We start from the raw sequence: 22372 nt of genomic DNA, 5'->3' as shown, positions 1-22372 counted from the left end.
AGTTCCTGTGTCAGATAAAGGCACACAACATTAGCCCTAGGGCCTTTTTGTGATGGAGATAAATTCATGTCCTATGTAACAGGTCTGTATAGAGCCATAATTGTGATGGATAAGTGGATAAGTACACACATTTCCAAGATAAAATACAATGTAGTTTTTTTAAGCTACCCAAGATGATGCACCCTACAAAAACACAGCATAATGTTAAAGCAGCTTACTGTTCAAGGAGCTTTCTGTTAAAGGAATATGCAATAACACTAAATCACATTAATGTAGTGTTTTAATGATAGCTACATTAACATGAACTTGATCAATGCAACATGGTATGACTCTGTGATAGAAGAAGCACACAAGCCTAAAATACACTAAAATGTGGTCCTCATTGTGTTGGATAAAAACACACAATTGTGACACAAAACTTGATATGGTCCTCCTTGTGATGGAGAAAAAAAACAACCATAGTAATAGGCAGCATATTTCCTCTGGCAGACAAAGGCACTCAAACCTGTCTCACACAATTTAATATGGTCCTCAGTTTAACCCTTAAAGTGAACATAGGCTGAGGGAGAGGGGGGTGAATACCACTGAGGAGTTGCCTGCGGGGTGCATGACATGAGACCTGGCCTGTATTCCTCACGAGTCTCGTAATATGCTGCTCAATATGCTACATGTACTTCCTTGTTTTCAGATGTTGTCCTATTCCGTGATGCGCCATAATGAGTCAGTCGATCCGTATACAACTGTTTTTAATGATGCCTGCGTGGGGGGTTTTGTCTTTTGTATTTTACAAAATTGGAAATAAAGTTTAAAAAACAAAAAGAAAAAGTGAACATAGGAGCATAATCTCAAAATCTCAACACAATTCTGTAACATGCGCCATGATGTGCCCTTTTACTGCAATACATAAAAGCTCACATGCTATACACATGGTCACATGAATATTCACCTACCATGATGTAGTCCTCATTCTGATGGATAAAAACATGCACTTGATTTTTTTCTTTCAGAGTGCAGTGTAATAGCACACAGAGTTAAAACCTGCAGTGTGATGCTGTAATGAGTTTGATGGACTACAATTCATAAACAATTCATATTTACCGACAACATAGGGAACCAGTCTCTCACTGGAATGCAGTCTTAATGAGGAACAGGTCTGTTTCTATGAAGTATCTTAAGGCAGCCTTATGATGGTATGCAAGCACATCACAAATTCTCGTCAATGAATTACAAATGAAGAGGTAAACCATCAGGCAGTTTTAGTGCACTGAATGATATTGCCCTCTTGGTGATGGTTAAAGCATGCATCTTTGTAAAACAGTGCATGAGATTGTCCTCTGTTATACATAGATACTGTCTCATATTACTAACAGACAGCATGATGTGCTACTTAATGTGATGTATCAAGGCAAACAATCTTGTAACACTTCAAGGCATCTAGTGATCATTGTACTTAATAAACCACATTAAATTGTAATATACTATGTAATATAATCCTATATGTGATGGAAAGAAGTTCATTCTTGGTAACAGTAGTTTAGATAATAGCACAACTCTGCAACAGGCCTAGTGGTATCGTCCTCGCAGTGCTAGGAAAAAGCTCAGATATGTAACACACAATATCATACGGTCCTCGTTGCGATGGATAAAAACAAACAATTGTGATGCACACCAAGACTTGATTCAAAGTATAATAGTAGCTCACTTATAATAGGCAGCATATTTCCTCTGGCAGATGAAGGCACTCAAACCTGTCTCACTCAATTTAATATGGTCCTCAGTTCCACCCTTCACTGCTCCACTTTCAAACTCTACGATCCTAATGACATCACCAAAACATTAGCAACCACCAAACTCAACAACCATTTCAATGACCCAGTCCCCTCAAGTTGCCTTCCCCACATCTACCAAGTCATCTCCCCTCTCTGGACCAAAATCATCAACGCCTCGCTAGTGCAAGGGCACATACAGGACTGCCTAAAAACAGGCCAGGTCACCCCTATACTAAAGAAACCAACAGCTAACTCTTCCGACCCCAAACAAATTCGGCCCATAACCAACATTCCCATGCTAGCCAAGGTCCTGGAAAAATGTGTTCAACAACAACTGAACCAACACATCACGGACTTCAACCTTCTGAACACCCACCGATCGGGTTTCAGACCCGGCCATAGCACAGAAACAGCCATTTTACAAATAGTGGACGACGAAAAAAATCTAAAAAGACTGGAAAATAGGCTCAGTCCTTCAATGGTTCAAATCCTTTCTGGAAAACAGAACGCATTCTTTCATGGTGAACTAAAATCTATCGTGCTCCTCACCGAACCCTCTGGGTGTACCACAAGGCTCTACCCTATCCCCCACCCTATTCAACCTATATGTCGAACCGCTAACCAAACTACTACAGCAGGCAAACATAGCCTACCACATGTACGCGGATGACACTCAACTCTACATCAAGATCTCCTCCATTGAAGACATAATATCAATGAACATGGCACTCAAAAAGACCGTCCACTGGCTAACAACCAACTTCCTCAAGCTAAACTCACAAAAAACAGAATTTCTTCTAATCTCCCCCCTAATAATTCCCAGGAGAAAAAGGAATGGTTCAAGTTGATCACTGCACTTAACTGCATGCCAACTCTGGTCGACTCCACCAAATCACTTGGAATTACACTTGATAAGAACCTTAAAATGCAAGCACATATCAACCTGTTAGCTAAAAACGCAAGCTTTCACCTCAACTATCTCAGGAAAATGAAACCTTTCATCGAGAACCCGGACCTCAAAACTGCTGTTTAGTCCTTAGTCATATCAAGGCTGGAGTACGGATGCACCACCCTCGTGGGACTTCCCAAAATCTCAACCGCCCCATTAAAAGCCTGTATCAATGCCGCAGCTAGACTCCTAACAGGATCCAGAAAATTTTACCACATATCACCACACCTGAAAACACTCAACTGGCTTCCCTTTGAAGCTAGAATCCACCTAAAAATGGGATGCATCACTCACAAAGCACTTCACCACAATACTCCCCCGTACCTATCGTAAAAACTGACCTTATCTGGAGGATTCAGACGTTCTAGGAGTGCTAACAATCTACTCCTGAAACCCTCATGCTTCAGAAAGAAAAAAAACCCTGACAGAGCATTCTCCGGAGCAGCATCAAGAATATGGTCTTGCTTCCTCCCCACATCAGAAAAATCTCCTCTACTTTTCTGTTAAAAAAAGAAGCAAAATCATTCCTTATGTGTTCAATTCCTCCCATAAACTATCACATGGACCTTTTCCAGATGTACTCCGTATAGTTGCCCCCTCTTTCCCTCGAAAGACACCTTCGCTGCTCTCGACTCGTTGCTAGAAATACTGTTAAGCCTGCGACATTACGAACTTTGTAAAATAAGTCGATCTTATGTATGCTATTCGTTTTGCAATCTGTCCTATTTCGTATTGTGCCCCCATTGTAAAGCGCTCTGATAACCTTCGCTGGGTCTGCTCCGCACTATAGAAAACTCTAAAAATAAAATAAAATAAAAATAAAAATGTGCCCTTTTTTGCAATACATAAAAGCTCACATGCTATACACATGGTCACATGAATATTCGCCTACCACGATGTAGTCCTCATTCTGATGGATAAAAACATGCATGTGATTTTTTTCTTTCAGGGTGCAGTATAATAGCACACAGAGTTAAAACATGCAGTGTGTTGCTGTAATGAGTTTGATGTACTACAATTCCTAAACAATTCATATTTACTGACACCAGAGGGGACCAGTCTCTCACTGGAATGCGGTCTTAATGAGGAACAGGTCTGTTTCTATGAAGTATCTTAAGGCAGCCTTATGATGGTATGCAAGAACATCACAAATTCTCTGCAATGAATTACAAATGAAGAGGTAAACCATCAGGCAGTTTTAGTACACTGAATGATATTGCCCTCTTGGTGATGGTTAAAGCAGGCACATCTTTGTAAAACAGTGCATGAGATTGTCCTCTGTTATACATAGATACTGTCTCATATTGCTAACAGACAGCATGATGTGCTACTTAATGTGATGTATCAAGGCAAACAATCTTGTAACTTCAAGGTATCTAGTGATCATTGTACTTAATAAACCCACAATAAATTGTAATATACAATGAAATAAAATCCTATATGTGATGGAAAGAAGTTCATTCTTGGTAACAGTAGTTTAGATAATAGCACATCTCTGCAACAGGCCTAGTGGTGTCGTCCTCACAGTGCTAGGAAAAAGCTCAGATATGTAACACACAATATCATACGGTCCTCGTTGCGATCTATAAAAACAAACAATTGTGATGCACACCAAGACTTGATTCAAAGTAAAATAGTAGCTCACTTATATAACACCCTAAAACACCTGTAACATTCCAAGCTATGGTTATTGTGCAGGGTATGAGCAAAGCACTGGAAAGATTGTGATTGTGACCCTGCTGTGATTCATGTAGATAAACACCTTTATACCCCTTCATCATTGGCTCAATTCACAACACCTTGGGCCAGATGTAGGTAATTCCGATTTAACGACTCTTAAATACCGACTAATACCGAATCGGTATTTAAGAGACGGTAAATTGGAAGAAGGCAGATGTAGGTAAAAAATTACCGATTCTGTAAGAGTCTGTATTTACCGATTCTGTAAATACCGAATCGGTATTTCACATTGATTCCTATGGGCCTTGAAGCCCATAGGAATCAATGTGAAATACCGAATCGGTATTTACAGAATCGGTAAATACCGAATCTTGCAAGGGTGCAGGGGGTGTCACTTTGACACCCTCTAGCACCCCAAATACAGGCATGTGTGACATGTGGCACACATACATGCCCTAAGGGCATGTCTGTGTGTCACATTGCACAGGTGTGCATGCACAGATGTGCATGCACACCTGAATTCGGTATTTTACCACCCAATAGGATTGGGTAGTAAAATACCGACTCTGAAGGGCCTGTGGCACTCTTTGGAGTGTCACCTACATATGAATTTACAGAATCGGTATATTTACCGATTCGGTAAAATACCGAAGTGGTAAATTTACCGAATCGGTAAATATACCGATTCTGTAAATTCAGACCCACCTACATCTCAAAAGCCAAATACCGGTCGGTAACGGCCGAAATCGGCCGTTACCGACCGGTATTTCTATACCTACATATGGCCCCAAGTGCTTTGTTTAGTATCATCATTTTGGATTACAGAGCAAGCTGCTTTTTAATTCACAAAGGTTGACTTGTGGACCATTAGCTCATAGCTACAGAGGATGTATTTCAAGGAGTAGTCTTCATTTTCTTTTGAGAATTCCATTTTCCCTTGAACAAGTTTACATGCTTACATTTCTGAAAATATTACAAAGCAAGTAGAAGTAATAACATTTGAAAAACATTTTCCCCTGCCACGTAATCCCTTCAGCTATGCCATTTCCAATTTTTAGTCTGATTCCTTTCACTTTCCATCCATGAAACAGATTTAATCCGGCACTTGTTTGAAGTGAATCTCAGATTGTTCCCTGGGTGGGAATGGGCTGAAGAATTGTTTGGGGACAGTTACAAAGTAACACATTTGGAGGCACACAAATACTTTGCAGAGCAACAAAGCCCTGTGAAGATCACTATCCACACACACAAAAATGTTTGCTCACATTCAATAGTCATCTTTTTCCAAGTGTACATATATACTTGTTCACATTAGCCTCTGTGCTTTTTTGTGATGGATCGTTCGATGGATGATGCATGTTCTATGGACCAGGCTGTATAGAACCGTCATTGTGACGTATAAGTGCATGCATTTCCAAGGTACAACACAATATAGTTTTTTTTGTTACTCAAGCTCATACATTTTACTAATACACAGCATAATGTTATACATGCTTTCTGTTAAAGGAATAAGTGATAACACTAATTCACATTTATGTGGTACTTTTAATGATGGCTAAATTAACATGAACTGTTTCAATACAATATTATGTTACTCTGTGATAGAAGAAGCACACTTGTCTAATATGCACCAAAATGTGTCCTCATTGTGTTGGATAAAAACACACAGTTGTGACACACATCTTGATACGGTCCTCATTGTGATGGATAAAAACACTAACCTCTGTAATAGGCAGCATATTATTTCCTGTGGCAGATAAAGGCACACAACATTAGCCCTTGGGATTTTTTGTGATGGTGATAAATTCATGTCCTATGGACCAGGCCTGCATAGAGCAGTCAGTGTGATGGAAAAATGCATTCATTTCCAAGATAAAATACAATATAGTTTTCTGAGTTACCTAAGATCATACACATGACAACTAAACAGCATATTGTTAAAGCATCTTTCTGTTAAAGGAATATGCAAAAACTATAAATCACATTAATGTGGTATTTTTAATGATAGCTACATTATCATGAACTTGCTCAATGCAACATGATATTTATCTGTGATAGAAGCACACATGCCTAAAATGCCCCAAAATATGGTCCTCATTGCATTGGACAAAAACATACAATTGTGATACACATCTTGATAAGGTCCTCATTGTGATGGATAAAAACACCAACCTCTCTAATAGGCAGCATATTTCCTCTGGCAGATAAAGGCACTCAAACCTGTCTCACACAATTTAATATGGTCCTCGGTTTAACCCTTAAAGTGCACATAGGAGCATAATCTCAATATCTCAACACAATTCTGTAACATGCGTCATGATGTGCCCTTTTTTGCAATACATAAAAGCTCACATGCTATACACATGGTCCCATGAATATTCGCCTCCCACGATGTAGTCCTCATTCTGATGCATAAAAACATGCATGTGATTTTTTTTCTTTCAGAGTGCAGTGTAATTGCACACAGAGTTAAAACATGCAGTGTGATGCTGTTATGCGTTTGACGGACTACTAATCATAAACAATTCATATTTACTGACACCAGAGGGGACCAGTCTCTCACTGGAATGCAGTCTTAATGAGGAACAGGTCTGTTTCTATGAAGTATCTTAAGGCAGCCTTATGATGGTATGCAAGTACATCACAAATTCTCTGCAATGAATTAGAAATGAAGAGGTAAACCATCAGGCAGTTTTAGTGCACTGCATGATATTGCCCTCTTGGTGATGGTTAAAGCATGCACATCTTTGTAAAACAGTGCATGAGATTGTCCTCTGTTATACATAGCTACTGTCTCATATTACTAACAGACATCATGATGTGCTACGTAATGTGATGTATCAAGGGAAACAATCTTGTAACACTTAAAGGCATCTAGTGAACATTGTACTTAATAAACCCACATTATTTTGTAATATACAATGTAATATAATCCTATATGTGATGGAAAGAAGTTCATTCTTGGTAACAGTAGTTTAGAAAATAGCACAACTCTGCAACAGGCGTAGTGGTGTCGTCCTCGCAGTGCTAGGAAAAAGCTCAGATATGTAACACACAATATCATACGGTCCTCGTTGCGATGGATAAAAACAAACAATTGTGATGCACACGAACACTTGATTCAAAGTATAATAGTAGCTCACTTATATAACACCCCAAAACACCTGTAACATTCCAAGCTATGGTCATTGTGCAGGGTATGAGCAATCCACTGGAAAGATTGTGATTGTGACCCTGCTGCGATTCATGTAGACAAACAGCTTCATACCCTTTAATCATTGGCTCAATTCACAACACCAAGTGCTTCGTTTATTATCATCATTTTGGGATACAGAGCAAGCTGCTTTTTAATTCACAAAGGTTGTCTTGTGGACTGTTAGCTTATAGCTAAGGAGGATGTATTTCAAGGAGTACCCTTCATTTTCTTTTGAGAATTCCATTTTCCTTTGAACACGTTTACATGCTTACATTTCTGGAAATATTACAAAGCAAGTAGAAGTAATAACAATCGAAAAACATTTTCCCCTGTCAAGTAATTCCTTCACCTATGCCATCTTCAATTTTTAGTCTGATTCCTTTCACTTCCCATCCTGGAAACAGATTTAATCCGGCACTTGTCAGTAGTGAATCTCAGATTGTTCCCTGGGTGGGAATGGGTTCAAGAATTGTTTGTGGACAGTTACTAAGTAACACATTTGGAGGCACACAAATACTATACAGAGCAACAAAGCCCTGTGAAGATCACTATCCACACACAAAAAATGTTTGCTCACATTCAATAGTCATCTTTTTCCAAGAGTACATATGTACTTGTTCACATTAGCCTCTGTGCTTTTTTGTGATGGATCGTTCGATGGATGATGCATGTCCTATGGACCAGGCTGTATAGAACCGTCATTGTGTCGTATAAGTGCATGCATTTCCAAGGTACAATACAATATAGTTTTTTTTGTTACTCAAGCTCATACATTTTACTAATACGCAGCATAATGTTATACATGCTTTCTGTTAAAGGAATAAGTGATAACACTAATTCACATTAATGTGGTACTTTTAATGATGGCTAAATTAACATGAACTTTTTCAATACAATATTATGTTACTCTGTGATAGAAGAAGCACACTTGTCTAAAATGCACCAAAATGTGTCCTCATTGTGTTGGACAAAAACACACAGTTGTGGCACACATCTTGATACGGTCCTCATTGTGATGGATAAAAACACTAACCTCTGTAATAGGCAGCATATTATTTCATGTGGCAGATAAAGGCACACAACATTAGCCCTTGGGATTTGTTGTGATGGTGATAAATTCCTTTCCTACGGACCAGGCCTGCATAGAGCAGTCAGTGTGATGGAAAAATGCATTCATTTCCAAGATAAAATACAATATAGTTTTCTGAGTTACCTAAGATCATACACATGACAACTAAACAGCATATTGTTAAAGCATCTTACTGTTAAAGGAGCTTTCTGTTAAAGGAATATGCGAAAACTATAAATCACATTAATGTGATATTTTTAATGATAGCTGCATTATCATGAACTTGCTCAATGCAACATGATATTTCTCTGTGATAGAAACACACTTGTCTAAAATGCCCCAAAATATGGTCCTCATTGTGTTGTATAAAAACATACAATTGTGACACACATCTTGATATGGTCCTCATTGTGATGGATAAAAACACCAACCTCTCCAATAGGCAGCATATTTCCTCTGGCAGACAAATGCACACAAACCTGTCTCACACAATGTAATATGATTCTCAGTTTAACCTATAAAGTGCACATAGGAGCATAAGCCCCATATATATAGGAGCAATTGCAAAGCATAAATGAACACAATGTTGTGACACACAATATGAAGTTGTTTTTAGAGTCCTGAACAGATGTTCATATGATTGATACACTTATAAAGTTGTGGCAGAATCTATATTATGTTAAAAATCTCAACACAATTCTGTAACACGCGCCATGATGTGCCCTTTTTTGCATTACATAAAAGCTTACATGCTATACACATGGTCACATGAATTGCCTACCACAATGTAGTCGTCATTCTGATCGATGAAAACACTGTTGTGTTTTTGTTTTAGAGTGCAGTATAATAGCACACCGAGTTAAAACATGCAGTGTGATGCTGTAATGAGTTTGATGGACTACAGTTCTTAAACAATTCATATTTATTGACACCAGGGAGGACCAGTCTCTCACTGGAATACAGTCTTAATGAGGAACAGGTCTGTTTCTATGAAGTATCTTAAGACAGCCTTATGATGCTAGGCAAGCACATCACAAATTCTCTGCAATGATTTACAAATGAAGAGGTAAATCAACATGCAGTTTTAGTGCACTGCATAATATTGCCCCACTGGTGATGGTTAAGCATGCACATCTTTGTAAAACACTGTATGAGATTGTCTATTGTTATACATAGATATTGTGTCATATTACTAACAGACAGCATGATGTGCTTCTTAATGTGATGTATCAAGGCAAACAATCGTGTAACACTTCAAGGCATCTAGTGATCATTGCACTTAATAAACCCGAATTAATTTGTAACATACAATGTAGTATAATTCTATTTGTGATGGAAATAAGTTCATTCTTGGTAACAATAGCTTAGATAATAGCACAACTGTGCAACAGACCTAGTGGGGTGGTCCTCACAGTGATATACAAAAGCTCAGATGTATAACACACATCATATGGTCCTCGTTGTGATGGATAAAAACAAACAATTGTGATGCACACCAAGACTCGATTCAAAGTATAATAGTAGCTCACTTATATAACACCCCAAAACACCTGTAACACTCCAAGCTATGGTCATTGTGCAGGGTATGAGCAAACCACTGGAAAGATTGTGATTGTGACCCTGCTGTGATTCATATAGACAAACACCATTATACCCCTTTATCATTTACTGGAGAAGCGTGGCTCAATGGTTAGAGCGGCAGACCCTGATGCAGAGGTCTGGCCCGGGACCAGGGTTCAATTTCCCCGGACCTGATAATTCTCGCCTCGGTGCCTAGTCTAATCATGGGTCCCACTCTGTGACTCTGGGCAATAGCTTGCTTAATCTCCACAACAGCCCCAGCAGCGCTTGGATGCCTGGCTTCACCTTGGGGGTGCCCAGGAGTGGACATTTCACAGGAAAGCCAGGATGGGTTCCACAGCGGTATGAATACAGAGCTACAAGGCCTCTGGGTAGAAGTGCGCTATTTAAATACTATACATTTACATTTACATTTACTCAATTCACTACACCAAGTGCTACATTTATTATAATTTTGGATTACATGAGCAAGCTGCTTTTTAATTCACAAAGGTTGTCTTGGGGACAGTTAGCATACAGCTACAGAGGATGTATTTCAAGGGGTAGTCTTCATTTTCTTTTGAGAATTCCATTTTCCCTTGAACAAGTTTGCATGCTTAGATTTTGGGAAATATTCTGAAGCAAGTAGAAGTAATAACATTTTAAAAACATTTTCCCCTATGGAATAATCCCTTCATCTATGCTATTTCCAATTTTTTGTCTGATTGCTTCCACTTCCAACCCTGTAAACAGATTTAATCTGGCACGTGTTAGAAGTGAATCTCAGATTGTTCCCTGGGTTGGAATGGGCTGAAGAAATGTTTGTGTACAGTTACAAAGTAGCACATTTGCAGGCACACAAATACTTTGCAGAACAACAAAGCCCTCTGAAAAATCACTAACCCCACACACAGAAGTATTTACTCACATTCACTAGTCATCTCTTTGCAAGTGTAAATGTATACCTGTGCACATTAGCACCTGTGCTTTTTTATGATGGTCGATTGGCTGGATGATGCATGTCCTAGGGACCAGGCCTGTATAGAGCCCTCATTGCGATGGATGAGTGCACACATTTCCAAGATACAATACAATATAGATTCTTTTAGTTACTTAAGATCATACACATTACTAATACACAGCATAATGTCATAGGAGCTTTCTGTTAAAGGAATATGTGATAACACTAATTCACATTAATGTCGTACTTTTAATGATGGCTAAATTAACATGAACTTGTTCAATTCAACATGATGTGACTGTGTGATAGAAGAAACCCACTTGTCTAAACTGCACCAAAATGTGTCCTCATTGTGTTGGATAAAAACACACAGTTGTTATACACATCTTGATACAGTCCTCATTCTGATGGATAAAAACGCTTTACTAATACCCAACATAATGTTAAAGAAGCTTACTGTTAATGGAATGTGCAATAAAACTAAATCGCATTAATGTAGTACTTCTAATGAAGCTACATTAACATGAACGTGTTCAATGCAACATGATGTGACTCTGTGTTAGCAGAAGCACACATGTCTAAAATGAACCAAAGTGTGGTCCTCATTGTGTTGGATAAAAACACACAATTGTGACACACATCTTGATACAGTCTTCATTGTGATAGATAAAAACGCCAACCTCTGTAATAGGCACCACAATATTAATTGTGGCAGATAAAGGTACACAACCCTGTCTCATACAATTTAACATGGTCCTCAGTTTGACCTATAAGTGCACATAGGAGCATAAGCCACCTTTATATAGGAGTAATTGTAAAGCATAAAAGAGCACCTTCTTGTGATACACAAAATATGAAATGGTTTTCTGTGTCCATAAGAAAGGTTCATATGCTTGATACACATGTAAAGTTGCGGCAGTGTCTATTACATGTTAGAAACACAAAAGAAAACTGTAACATGTGCTTTGCTATGCTCCTTTTTGCAATGTATAAAACCTCACAATTTACACACATGGTCATCTGAATTGCACACCACAATGTAGTCCTCATTTTGATGGATAAAAACACGCAAGAGTTTTTTTTTTATCAGAGTGTGGTGTAATATCACAGAGAGTTAAAACATGCAAGGTGATCTCGTTATGAGTTTGATGGACTAAAAGTCTTAAACAAATCATATTTATTGACACCAGATGGGACCAATCTCACATGAATACAGTTGTAATGAGGAATTGGTCTATTTCTATTAAGAATCCTATGGTAGCCTTGTTATTGTATGCCAGCACATCACAAAGTCTCTGCGATTAATTACAAATGAAGAAATAAACCAACATGCAGTTGTAGTGCACTGCATGATATTGCCCTCCTTGTAATATTTAAAACATGCACATCCATGTAAAACTATATGAAATTGCCTTCTATGATAAATAGACAATCTCTCATGTTGTAACAGATAGCATGATGTGCTCCTTAATGTGATGTATCAAAGCAAGGGATCTTGAAATCTGTCATGGCATCTAGCGCTCATTGCACTTGATAAACACAAATTAATTTGTTACATACAATGAGATATATTCCTATTTGTTATGGAAAGAAGTTAATTCTTGGTAACAGTACTTTAGGTACTAGCACAATTTTGCAACAGACCTAGTCGTGTGGTCATCACAGTGATAGGAAAAAGCTCAGTTGTGTAACACACAACATCATGCGGTCCTCATTGTGATGGATAAAATCAAACTGCTGTGATGCACAACATGACTTGATCCAAAGTATGATAATAGTAGCTCATATATATAACATACCAACACATCTGTAACACTCAAAGCTATGGTCATTTTAGAGGGCAGGAGCAAACCACTGGCAAGATTATGATTGTGACCCTGCTGGTTCTTTTTTTTTTTAAGGTTTCCAAAGAAAGTTTTATTCGGCTGACGCGTTTCAACCAAACTGGTCTTTCTCAAAGCCAATACATACGTGGTGATTATACCCTATCACCTATAAACACCAAGCTCACATATGAGTAAACATAGTGAAAAGACTTTGTTGGACCTTGTACGATGCCCAGAACCTTTGGAAGAAGGCCTGATATAAATAGGTCTAGGCAACGTAAATAAATTAACACAAGTGCATGATTTACCTTATGCTTTCACATGATCACAATATATAGGGTCATCAAAAATATATATAAATATTTATCTTAATAACAGATAAACATTTAAGTTCTACTAAGTTTCTAAACTTGTATAATTAATGGAAAGCACATACTCGACACGGGTACATTGAGAAACGCCACCCGAAAATAACAAATCCAATGCCTGTCATCCCAGCACACCATGCGCAGCCGCCACGCCGCCCCGCAACCATGACCCTGCTGTGATTCATGATGCTTTTTCAATAAAGGATTTAATAGCGCACAATGTTGCAATATGAAATGTGATATAATCATTTTAATGGACTAAACTATCAAAAACAACTCCTGCTTATCAGCACCTAAGGGGAACAATCTCTGTCAGGAGTGCACTCAGAATCGGGTACAGTCCTACCTCTATCAAGCATCTTAAGGCAGCCTTATGAAATTTTTGTGCAGTGAAATGCCGGCGGTGGGGAACGCGAGTCTTTCAATGAAGGGCTCAGCTCCTTCAATTATAAGTTCCCGATCGAGGTCCTCCTCTGCTGCCTCGTCTCTCCCTGGTATGCCAACAATGCGGAAGTCCTTGAAATACTTGTGTTCCCCACCGCCGGCATTACACTGCACAAAAATGTCAATGCATCACGGGTTCTGCCAGAAATCATACGCTTCACATGGGATGTACATCGTACATGAGGAGAAGAACCATGTGAGGCCCCCATGAGAACCATTCACAAAGCTACAGCTTGAAAGCCATTAACAAGTCCCCCCTGTCATCATCTAATTATTTTGAAGCGTGAATATCATATTGAAGCACCAGCAACCGCCGCGGTCGTTTCTGGACACAAGAGAAAAAGGACCACACCCCTTGAGTTCATAAGGCATCATCACCCGTGAGAATTCCCTCACCTCAAATGTGAATGACCAGGTCCTGGTCCTGAGGAGAACCCTGAAATCAAATAGGGTTCTGAAATGTGTCGACCCCACCCAGCCAGCAATAATCACCACCAATCAACCGACCCATACCGAGTACAAACAGGACATTTAGGCCTGGTGTAACTGTTTAACTGCGTCGCTGGTTATGGCAGGTGTATGTAGTGAAACACATAACTGAATGGTACCGCCATTGTTCTTTATGTTAAAATAAGGACTGGTCTATTGTTTTGTCATGTTTGGCCATTTCCTAAGTATTTGTTATATGTCCAAAGTACTGTTACCATTGTGTTGTTGATATATGTTTGTACTAATTGTTCTTCTTTAAGACATGAAAGAAATATCCATCTTGTTTGTTCCACAAATAAATGAACAAATAACAAGTGTAATGAAAACAATATAACTACTTGAGAATCTAAGGTGGTTATTTATGAATGTATTTATTCCAAAATGTACGTCCAGACCTTTTTCTTGTTTCCAACTTTCTAAAAAGTGGCATTTTTAAAATTGAGGATTGAAATATGAATTTACCATTCAAGATGGTTTTAAATTACTCTGATACCATTCATGACTTTCCTACCTGCTCCCAATCAAAAATTAACACTTATTAAATGTAATAAGGTACCCAATGGTATGCTATGAAAGAGGCAGGCCTTGCAACAGTGACTACCAGGACATGTCAGATTAAAAACTACATGTCCAACTTTTTAAAGTAAACTGCACCTTGCCCTATGTGCTTTTGAGGGCCTACCCTTTAGGTGACTTATATGTACTCAACAGATTGGTTTATGCTTGGTAAAAGGTTTATTTTGACATGTGGAAATGGCAGTTTACAATTGCACCCACAAGCTGCAGTGGCAGACCAGGGACAGGTTAAAAAAAGTCTACTTAAGTGGGTGGCTCAAAAAGTGCTGTAGGGACACTAATAGCATTTAATTTACAGGCTGTGGGTGTACATGCAATATCACTTTACTAGGTACTTGCAAATAAATTAAATGTGACAATGGGGTCTGTAGCCCAATTTTATCATGTTTTAGGGAATGGGAACAAGCACTTTAGCACTGGTTAGCAGTCCTAAGGCCAACAAAAGCAAATTCATAAATATAGTGGGGGTGAAGGCAATAAGCTTTGGGGATGATCACCCTAAGGCTGACTGGTCTAACAAGCATTGACTTGTAACACACTCCATAATATTTTTCTCCTGGTGATGTTTAAAGCATGCACAACCCTGCAATACACACAGGACTCGACAAATCCACTCGCCCGCTCGCATTTGCGAGTGAGAATGGATGAGGACGAGCTATTTTTAGGTCCTACTCGCCCTTTCTGGCGAGTAGAAAATCAAACTAACTTTTGTCCTATGTCTTTGAAAACAGAGCAAAAGTGACAAGATAACACGATTTGAAGGCATTTTTATTGCTCACAAAGGGATTGAGCAATAAAGATGCCTTTAAATCTTGTTATCTTGTCACTTTTGCTCCGTTTTCAGAGACGGAGGTCAAGTGGGTTGCAGTCAGGTCGAGGGGATTTTCCATGGCACCAGACCTTCAGGACTAGTACCATTTTTCGGATTTGTCGAGCCCTGACAGTATGAAAATGTCCTCTGTGATGAATAGGCACACGCTCATATTACTAACAAACACCTTGATGTGGCCCTCAATGTGATGTATCAAAGAACAAAATCTTGTAGCATGCCATATTATCTGTTTCTCAGTGTGAATGGTAAAACCACATGCAATTGTAATATACTAGTGATATAGTCCTTATTGAATAGAAAAGAAATTCATGCTTGATAGCAGTAGCATTGGGTCAGATGTTTAACACACAATATCATATGGTCCTTGTTGTGATGGATAACAGATCACACTTTTTTGACACACACTAAGATATGATCCATATGATGGCAATAGAAGCACAGACATATCAGGCACCTAAACATGTGTAAAACTCATAGCTACTGAAAGACAAACACCTATGTATCCCCATTTTAAAGATCAAAATAGGTTCAGCTCTACTCTTGCCTTCCAGGTCTTATCTGAGCGACCTCAAGTTCTTATGTTGAAGTTGACGTTTAACCAGATTTTCACAATTTATGGACAGAATTTACTTACAAATTGTCAAATGCCATAATTAGAGTTGGACGAATGGAATACACCTTCACAAACGAGATGGAGATCCCGTCTGCAGTTTTACAAGTGCTACAATGCTTAATCCGGGCCCTACATTTTTTACTACTTTAAGAAAATAGCACATGTGGCTGGAAACTGAAAAGCAGCTCTTCACTTCGCAAATGTTCAAAATACCAACTGAATTGAGGATGCAGAACTACACAAATTCAAAGGGAAACACAGTGAAAAGATGGATATTTAGCAGTTAGGAACTATTTTTTAAAGGTATTGTCTAAATAATACACTATTTTAAATCCAGTATGGTCAGTTAAATATTCGCTGGATGAAATAAGAAAGCAGTGTTTGCTAAATGCATATGTATTCTGTAATAAATTGTCAGTCACATACGAAAGGGATCCAAATAAAGACTGTTTTTTTGACAAATATATACTATACCAAATAGGAAGACACTATATGTAAAATATAATCTGGTCCTCATAAACAGACTTGTAAAAAAACACACACCGGTCCTCGTAAAGCTGTTTGCTGTCTTTATGTAGTGTGTAAAAATGGTCTTCATAACTCTTGGATACGGGACATGTGCGGTCCTCATAAGGGGGTTATGTCAGAAAGTCTCAAAACTATTCCCATAATCGTTTTTTGAAAATCTGATATAACTTTCATACTGTCATTAAAGTATAAACATAAAATGTATGATCATTTTGATTCTCTGATGATCAGAAAGGGTGGCCCTCATAATGTAGGTTTTTTTCACTGGTCTTCATAGAGTGATATAAACATGTATGTGTGTGTGTGTGTGTGTGTGTGTGTGTGTGTGTGTGTGTGTGTGTGTGTGTGTGTGTGTGTGTGTGTGTGTGTGTGTGTGTGTGTGTGTGTGTGTGTGTGTGTGTGTGTGTGTGTGTGTGTGTGTGTGTGTGTGTGTGTGTGTGTGTGTGTGTGTGTGTGTGTGTGTGTGTGTGTGTGTGTGTGTGTGTGTGTGTGTGTGTGTGTGTGTGTGTGTGTGTGTGTGTGTGTGTGTGTGTGTGTGTGTGTGTGTGTGTGTGTGTGTGTGTGTGTGTGTGTGTGTGTGTGTGTGTGTGTGTGTGTGTGTGTGTGTGTGTGTGTGTGTGTGTGTGTGTGTGTGTGTGTGTGTGTGTGTGTGTGTGTGTGTGTGTGTGTGTGTGTGTGTGTGTGTGTGTGTGTGTGTGTGTGTGTGTGTGTGTGTGTGTGTGTGTGTGTGTGTGTGTGTGTGTGTGTGTGTGTCTCGCATGCTGTGAAATTATAGCCTTCGATGGACTGCGATGAACATATAAAATCCGCCTTATACCATGCCCAGAGTAATTGTTGTACAGTTCGTACCTCATCCAGTAAAACTGCATTTGTTGGACAACATAAATGTCAAGATTGTGCCAGACAGATTCTGTGAACACCCTCAGGGTGTATTGGCCTGTATTCCTGCAAGCCCACAGTTCACCATCTGCACCACTAACCTTACAGGGTAACAGATGTATGCACGACAGCCCTGATCACCCAAGACAATTGAGATGACAGATCTAGAACCCTTTTATTTGGACCCTCATGCATATGAAAAGAAGTACTCAAGAAATACTCTGCAATGCTTTTCAAAATTTCTTGAAGCATTGTGATTCTTGTATAAAATAAGTGTTCTATGATAATCAATAGAATGAAACAGATTAGCGTAATAAGCATCAAATGAATGGTGAAAAGATAGACATTTCCACCATAGTGCTCAGGTAGTAAATACATGCAGGCCTATGAGTAATGTGCTTTAGTGTACTCCCACCTAGAGCTCCCTAACCTAGCTCTGCCTAAGGTGGATGATATGCCAAATCTTTGTATGGGTGGACCATTTCCCCATTACCCTTGGGTAACTGTCATCAAGCTGTCCTTCTTGGTGTAGAGGTGGACTTACCTTGTGACTGTGAACAGGAATCAGTTGAGGTGGCATTCTGGCATGTAGTGACATTGCAGTGTCTGCTGGGTGTTCCTCTGTAAAACAAGGAAGTGGTTCTTAATATATAATAAACAGCACCCATGTGGTCATGTCGCAACCCCTGTCAGTCTGCAATTCTTCATTCTAATTGGGTATCATTGTTGCCTTATGGACAACACTGATGACATTTTATACAGTGAACGTTATCGCTTGTAATTAATGTTCAAGCTGTTGGGATAAAATGCCCAAGAAATAGAAATGTAAGTAATGCTGATTCAGAGAATGTTATTTTGCATTGTCATGCACACGAATGACGTAGACGGCCACTACACAATTGCAACCTTAAAGGCCTTTGGCATTGGAAAAAGTGGGAAAGTAAATGTAATGTAGAGAAAAATGTCCACATGCAGAATATGCTTCAAAAATGGCACCACTGTATGCCTAATAATATATAATAATAATAATCCACATTTGTAAAGCGCACAATCACCCGTTAGGGTCTCTAGGCGCTGGGGGCCGTCGGGAAGATTAAGCAAGCTATTGCCCAGAGTCACATGGTGCTGGGCTAACCTGCCGCCGGTGCTGGGGATCGAACCGTGATCCCCAGATTCCAGCGTCAGTCGCCCTGGCCGCGGCGCCACACCTCTCCCATGCCTAGTGACTATGATGCTAGGAATGCTGTACGGAGGATGTCCGTGCAAACTAGTGACCAAGTAAGTGTAGGAAATTGCAAAAAGAAAATCAATATGAACAAATATGGATAACCCAGGTAGGTCGTCAAAACCTCATTAAAGAGTCTGACAAGACTTCATTTCTCAGCATTTGTGCCTTCATGTTTTGTTGGCTCTCTGTGCTTCTTTTTTTGGTAGTAAAAACTTAAGGAACAGCAGATTTGTTAGACAATGGTCAGTGGTGGAATTGGTCAAATGAGCGGATCCATTTTTGCAAGTGAAGGAACACTAGAAGTTGTGGACAGTGCCACAAGTGATGTGCATGGTGAAGCTGATGGTGTGAGAACAAGTGACAAAAGTTTCATCAATGTTTTCTCGCCCAATGAACAAACCAATCTCACTGAAGTATTTGTGCCAAAAGAAATACTGCATCTCCTATTATATGTATAGACTTTGCACTAGAATAGGTCATTGATAAGAGGGAGAAGATGTAACATGTTGAGTTATTTGTATGCCAATAAATACCTTTTTGTTTTATTCCTTGTTCTCCTGCCCTTCACAAGCCAAGTCCTTCCTCCCTTTCATATATGTGTGTGTGAAGCCTGTGTATTGTCAAATTATAGAATATTGAGGAGAGAATGATTCCAAATGAAGACCTCCCACCCTGCCTTTGCCTCCTCATCATTACAGTGGCTGCCATAAGGTAGCTAAGAGGTAGGAAGCATTAGGTTTTAGTCCAGCCACCTGAAAATATTTTGCATGACTGTAATACCCATGTGTAGTGGTGTACAATGCCAATAGGATGTCTAATGAAGAGATGCAGTAACGTGTATGCTAGTTCAATATGAATAATTCCATACAAGATTTCTAGCGAAATTAGCAAAATGGTGTTAACATTATACCAAGATCATATTGCAGTTGGTTTGGTTACCCTAAGAATGATTGTTATGATATCTGTCAAATCCTTATCTGTTGCCATTGAAACTTCAGTGATATTGATGGCTGTTATGAGCCATATTGAAAACATGTGCATATGCTAAGTTGATTCTCAGTTGAGCATAAAAGTGTTACAATTTTAGTCTATGGGTGAACGCAAGAATACAGAAGAGAAGTACCTGACCTGCATATCATCTAAGAACCAACGCAAAAAGGCATGCATCACCTACTTTGTTGACATGTTATGTCACAAGAGTGTTGGTGGTGGCAATGGCCTTCTCTCTCCTTCTCATTCTGTGTTTAAGAGATACTCGTTGGCACATTTCTGCTATTAGTAAAATTGTGGAGCTGAAACTGCTTTAACCATTATGTGCACAAATGGCATTTCCACATTAACAGTTGAAGACAGATGCTATCTCAGAAAAAAAGTTAATCCACTGACGTATTGTTTCACTATTCAGTGTGGCTAGTGAAAGCAAGGTGAGTGGCCATAAAAAGGCTAAACAACACCCTGTATCTTTACAAATGAAGGGGATGCCTCTGAGGCACTTTTTCTCAGTGCAACCAAACCTGCTTGATGTCTAATGCTTGAAAAAATGAATTTTCATCAAAGTAAACAAAGGCCAAAACCTAGGTAACTATAACAAGACTCATTTACATCAATCCTACAGAAGCTCAAGAGAGTATGCACAACAATAATTCTGGGCTGATTCACAAAGGTAAACTCATACTTTTGTATACATTTACCATCTTTTTGCTATTTGCAAACTACAAGTTAATAGTGCATTTAAGACTATCAAGACTTTGCTGCTTGGGCAGGGGGAGATTTCCGCACAGAAATATAAAGGACACTTCTAAAAGTAACACAGGGGAGTCCCATAATCAACGTTATAAGCTCTCAGAGAAGAGCCACAACCACAATTTTTCACACCTCAGCCAGAGTCCAACATTTGTACCAGTTCATCCAAAGTAGAAATGGCGTCTACAACAGTTAGCTGCAGTCCAACAGAGGGAAGTTCAAATATTATTGTGAGGAATGCAGACCAGCTGTTGTAGGCTCCTCTTTCCAAACTGGTACTATGGTCCCATCTAACTGAACAGTTGCATCTCCTTCCACCAAACACACCAGATACCTGCGCTCCATGGGACTCCTTCTTGCTTACCATAAACAGGGCTAAGCACATACACCTACTTAGTGTACGGATACCCTCATTGATGATAGTGCGCTCTTTACAAATACACATAAGATCACTTATCAATTTAGCAATCAAACTGTGATGGGCCAGTGAGTTTCAATTCAGGTTTGACGCATTTTGATTTGTGACTGCTGTAAGGTGGAATTACATTTTCTATTTCAGGACCTGGCATACTGGAGCTGGCGGTCTCCTTTCAGAGGTCAAATACCAGTGTGATGGGGTGTGGTCACACTTCAGTTGTAGATGATTGCCATCGGTGATCAGAGTTGGACTGGCCTATAGGGCGATCAGGCAATTAACTATGGGCTGGTCTACCAGAAGAGTGTGTGGGTCATTTTGTGGGCTGTTTGTGGGCCTGTTTTATGGTCTGCTAGGCTTTTTATTCTGTTGGTTTCCCTGGTATTAAAACAAAAATTGCCTGCAGAAATCTCAAATGCATGGATTCTTCCACACCTTGCAAAACAATTATAAAGTGTATCTTTACAAGTTCAAAACTGCCCGATTTACATTGCCCACTCCTTTAGTTTTCTTATTTACTAATGGGGAAACTTTTATTTTGGTGCAGGGGGTATATTCTATCCCAGTCCGAACCCATCGGTGATGCATCTATTTTGCTGGGATTTTAATTGTTGACATGTCTGGCATCAAACTGTATTGCAATTAATTAATTGGGTTAATAGGAACTTATGTCACCCACTGACTCCACCTCCAGGATATAAAGGGAGGTAGGTTTTAAATGGAGGGCACATAACATTTAGTAACTGGGTGTGGACTGTCAAGAAATCACTGTTTGCTCTGCAGAGTTATTAACTTAAAAGAACTCAGAGTTAATAACGCCAAGATTGAGCAAAGGATTGCACTGCAACATCCCATGATAGGCTTGTATCTCTCATTTTGATAATGTCATATGTGCTATGGGAATGACTGGAGAATTATCTAAACCTTATATAACCTTATTAGCTCAGCATAAGGCCCTTTCTTGTACTGATTTGGATATGTAATGTTAAGGAGGGTTTGCTCCCCTGCAGCTATAAACTAGGCTGTAGATACGTTATTTTTTACATTGAATCACAGGGTCCATTTAACCTCTGTACACGGCTCATTTGCATTGTGATGTGGGAGGTCCTATGAACAACGTGAAAAAACATGCACTTTGTAAAAGTGAACAGATTGCGAAGCATACTAAAACTCAACATTTGTTTTTATGCGGTGAGTGAGTAGTGGAGCCAACCTACCTGAGCCCCATCTCAGAGAATATTCGCCTC

At 39.2% G+C, this 22372-nt stretch overlaps 2 long non-coding RNA genes across 2 annotated transcripts in view; one reads left to right on the top strand and one right to left on the bottom strand.

Annotated features, from left to right (window-relative positions):
* Window positions 1-22372, top strand: part of LOC144827055 (uncharacterized) — a 732152-nt gene that overhangs the window by 634491 nt on the left and 75289 nt on the right. The window lies entirely within an intron of this gene.
* Window positions 1-22372, bottom strand: part of LOC144827054 (uncharacterized) — a 527350-nt gene that overhangs the window by 466305 nt on the left and 38673 nt on the right. The window contains exon 3 of the long non-coding RNA XR_013609998.1: window positions 18284-18360. This is a non-coding gene — a long non-coding RNA (uncharacterized LOC144827054). The remainder of the gene's footprint in view (window positions 1-18283; window positions 18361-22372) is intronic.

This window comes from Lissotriton helveticus, chromosome 4_1 (assembly GCF_964261635.1).
Source record: "Lissotriton helveticus chromosome 4_1, aLisHel1.1, whole genome shotgun sequence".
Classification (NCBI taxonomy): Eukaryota; Metazoa; Chordata; class Amphibia; order Caudata; family Salamandridae; genus Lissotriton; species Lissotriton helveticus.
The sequence above is the reverse complement of the archived record's forward strand: the minus strand, read 5'-3'. Positions and strand labels throughout refer to the sequence as shown.